This window comes from Nansenia antarctica, assembly GCF_963989245.1.
Source record: "Nansenia antarctica genome assembly, chromosome: 7".
Lineage (NCBI taxonomy): Eukaryota > Metazoa > Chordata > Actinopteri > Argentiniformes > Microstomatidae > Nansenia > Nansenia antarctica.
The window spans coordinates 6,953,031-6,957,878 of record NC_137677.1 but is presented as its reverse complement, the minus strand read 5'-3'; positions in this window follow the sequence as shown (position 1 = coordinate 6,957,878).

Sequence of the window (4,848 nt, the reverse complement as noted above, 5' to 3'; positions counted from 1 at the left end):
GTTTTTTCCTTATTACTGTGGGAGAGTGTAGTCATCCAATCCACCAAGCAACTCAAAACCAGAGTGAATACCAACAGACGAATATTGCAGGGAATTTTGGCAAATTTTTTGGGCCGCTACCCACACATTTAGCTGTGTTGCTCATTCCCCGAATGCATGACCCTTACAAGTTGTACCTTGTTGTAAAGGTGACTAGTCAGGCTTTCCACCGATATAAAATACAATAACAATTGGTATTAGTAAAGGAATAATCAACCGAAATAAAATGTCCAAACTTTTTTTGAGGAGTTTATATGCAGGCATGGTGTCCTGACCCGAGTGAACACACAAACTAACCGCACCCTAAAGAACACCTGTCTCGGCACGGACGGGAGACTATTGAGAGAAGACATTCATTTGCCAAGCTATGATAAACCCTTTATTACAATGCGTTTCCTTTATTTTTCCTTTTTATGTATACAAGATTCAAAAGCCAGACATTGAAAAAGGTATAATTCTGTTATTAAAAATGGCACATTTATTGCTACATTACTGTTATATACAGGACAGTTCTCAATAACTACTTTATATATATATAAAAAAAAATAACAAAGGAGACTGGGACTGGACTGGAGGCATTCTGAAGACACTACAGCCGTCTTGATTGCGTCCTCGCTGCATGCGTCAGATGCCAGGTTATGTATCAGAGAGTGACTGGCCTCGTTTGAATACTTAAAACATGAATACTCCCCAGTCCCCTCCTTTAATTGATCATACATATGACAGAATTAGGTAGGTGAAAATTGAATAAAATATTTTTTTCTATTCATATTGAGTAAGTGGCAATACACTTTTATTTTATTTTTTACACTACGCAATAACGTCATTGAGAGAGGAGGGGAGAATGCACCTTCAAGTATTCAAACTGGACGTGTGTCAATATTCAGGTCAAGAGACACAGAAAACAGACGCTCCAAACTTTTCCCCCTATCCAACAACTCAGAATACAGGTCGTACATTTTGTCATTGTGGGATGTTCACAGAATACTCAATGACAGCAAATCAGATAAGTATTTTTTTTTTTCTCAGAACAAATCTGCAATATTTAGTACACATGTTTTTAACCTTGTAATAGTAGAGAAACAAATCTTCAAATCAACTCTTCGAAAGAAGTATGCAAACACCTCTTAAAAGAAGTCACTGTCAAAGTCAACAAGGAGCTGGCGTTCAGAAAGAAGAAAGAGGAGAAGTCTAAAAAAAAACAAACATAGGAAATAGTCACAAATGACTTAATCGCATGACTGCAGTAGAGGACATATGAGCCCTGTTTAACGCAGACAAATTGTTGATAGTTCTATTATTATTATGAGAAGCTCCAGTTATTATGGCTCAAAATAACAGCCCCCTACTTCAAAGCTGAAGCCATTTATATTGACATTTCGATGGGCTTGAAAAAAGCAGATGGTGAGGGCAGAAACCAGCATCTCTTAGAACCCAGTAGTGTTGAGTGGTTTATCAATAGGAGGGTGACCAGAAACAAACAAAAAAAACTGGGCCTGACCCCACAGCCAAAAAACAGTAGCTTGGACAAAATGGTCAAATCCTGTTGAGTTGAGAAAAGAAAAAAATACGGAAAAAAGAGATCTACATAACAAGAGATCTACATATCATTTAAATGTTTATTTAACTAGATGAACTGAAAAAAAGCCTCTTTTCCATTGTTAAACATCTTCCTGAAAAGTGAAAAAGGGGTTTGGGGGAGGGGAGGGGGGGTCATCCAATGTATCGTCTCTCTAATCTTGGCAATACATGAAATGTTATGATTTCTAAGAGAAAACTGTCTTATAATTAATGAAAATACAAGTTCAGGCACTGATAAGGCATCACTCTCCGATCATGACATCTTTAGTCTTGAGAATGAAAAGGCCACACTATTGATTTGTAAATGTATTTTTTTTTCTCTTTTTTTCTCCCTCTTTTTCTAGAAAGTAAACTTAAATCTTTCTCAATACTATGACCACAGGACGCCAACAACAATGAACATTTCTCCCTGTGTGGTTAGATGTTGGTACTAAAACCATGTCTGGGGACATGGCAATAACTTATCACATGCTTTTTAACACTGTTTGTTTTCTAGACCATCCTGTATCTTACACACAAAACACAAACGTTTTTGCCTCCAAAACAACATGTCAGGATACTATAGCTGCACATTGCCGACCACTTGGAAGAGTGCAGATAGAGTCGAACGCAACTTTGAAATGAAGAAGACAAAATAATGATATTGAACAATGACGAAAAAACCTGGGAACATATTTGTAAATGAAGGCAATCCACATTTGAATGGTACATTCAAAACCAGTTGCATAATTACTGTTAAGAGGCGAAGCCTTGTCGTCCTAGACTGCTTCACCTTATGGAGCCACACAAGACCATTATACAGTAAGAACACTTCAAGAGAACAGTGGCATAATAAACTCCATCCACACATCCCCGTTTGAAAAGAAATAATTCATCTGGGTGACTGAAAAAAAAACTGCTTCCTCTCCAATGCATCCAGACAATATCTACATTTAGGCCACTGTACCCCTCTTAGACAAATGGAGGGATCACATCGAAAAAAGGGATGCACCAGAGACAGATTAATGTTGCCAGCTTATCCACAAAAGACATTAATGCTAAGCCTACAACTGACCCCCAATGTTTTTTTCCGTGTTGCTCTTTCTGAGCTGGTGTGTTCTTGTTATCTAACGTTTTGCTTTCCTTTCTAATATAGCAAAGCTGACAGTCCAATTTGAGTCCATTTTGAAAATTAATTTACATTTTCATATTATCTTTTTCATTCTTGTTCATCTACAATACACTCTAACCTTCAAACTAATATTGTCATTTGTTATTTAAAAATCTACATGTATAGACTAACAAAAAATATATATTTATATATATTTCATTTTGCTCAACTTCAAACAATATCCTTAGATTTATGTATGCATGAGGAGGATTTATAAATGTGATTTTGTCACTATAAGTGGACATTTCAATAACATACTCAGGAGAGCAGCAGAGAGGAGAGGGGATGGATGGAAATGCTCATCTTAAGAAAAGACAACCTTACTCCTACTGAATTTGCAATGGCTTGTCTGGTACTACAATTAGGGGGGGGGGGCATTGATGGTCTGTCTTGCATCTCCACATTGTGGCCTTGAATGACAATGCAAGAGGGGGAACCTCCACATGTAGTTTGGTAGATAACATGGGTATAGGGGCGAATGGAAGCAGGTGCTTACACATCGCTGTGCAGGGTACCTTGGTTTCTATGTTCCAGGAACGAACACTAGTAACAGCAAGAAAACCTGATTGCTTGGCAAGAATTGTGTCTTAAGTCACATCAGACTTGTGTAGGAGAAAAAAAACTTGACTGAGGGTGGCACTACAATAATATGGCCATAAGATGCCCATGAGAATGTTCCAGAACACACTGGACCTCTCGTCGTTAACGAGGGATGGGGCAGGATGACTGGGAAGATCCGTAAGCTTTCAGAGAGCGGCTTCTCTGACGCTTATCTAGGGGTCTAGAACAGTCGCCTTAGCCTGGGAGTGAGATGCAAGTTGATACCCATTACTGTCTTACAATGGTGTAGTACTGCACTGTCCAATCCAACTGGACCTAAGACGTGGGGACACTGGGACAATACTGCAGTTGTTGCATGGGACGGACAGCCTTGGAGTCGGAAAACATCCAAACTAGGCAAGAGAATTCCTCTCTACCCTCTCATTGCCTCCTGGGGGGGTGTGGGACTGGACCAATAGTACTCTGCCCCCCCCCCCCCCCCCCCACATCATGCAGGTCAGATCCCCTCCACTCACATGGGTCTGGTTACATAACATATGTAAGACTGTACCATCACGCCGGGAATGACATACTACATTTAAAAAGAAAACTGCTCATAACACGAAAGCAATCCTCTAACAAATGTTCCTCGCATGTAAGCAATTTGCTTAAATGTCTCATATAAAACATGTAACAATTAGGCACAAAACCTTGATTAAATTTGTCGTTTGTCAGGTTTCTGTCATTCACAGAGCACCTCTCGGCAGTGTATACAGTCCCAATTTGTGGCAGGACACTAGTACTCCGCTGTTCCATTGTGTTATGGAAGCAAAAAAAAAAGAAAAAATGTATAAAAAGAAAAAAAAAAGAAAAAAAAAAGTTCTTCACATTTGCGCTGGTAGTCATGGTCAGGAGTGCGGCAAATTGGCTGTGTCAGTTTTGGCAGTATGCGTGTGTGTATAAGGGTGTGTGTATGAATGTGTGTTTTGTAACTGAAATGACAATACACAGACACATCAGTATATGTATACACACACACACTGAGAAGAATGGGTTGGAAGAATCAATTAAGGCCACATCTTCCGAGAGCCAAGGAAATTCCATAACGCCCGTGAGAGGCTGCGGGTGCGAGACATCTGCAAAGGAGAAGACACACCGTCATCACTCAACGCGTCCACACGTCAACACACAACCCTACACTAGACACCATCGTCACTCAACACGTCATCACTCAACACATCATCACACAAAGCACTGAAAGACTCTCAGATCTCTACGTCACTGGAGGGCGTTTTTCTCTCATTAGTCTGGACCAGTGTTTCTCAACCCTCTCTTCTGGAACAGATCAAATATGTGGTGCGGCTGGGGCGCCCCGAGGAGAGGGTTGAGAAACACTGGTCTGGACTGTGAGAACAGTTCTGGAGGTAACTCCCTCAAGCCTGTGCTTACGCCCAATCATATACTTTTAAATCCATGTGAAGTGCAGAAGTTTAGAAGTGTTATATACTTCGCGGGGGGTTCAGTACCTGGTCTGGTTA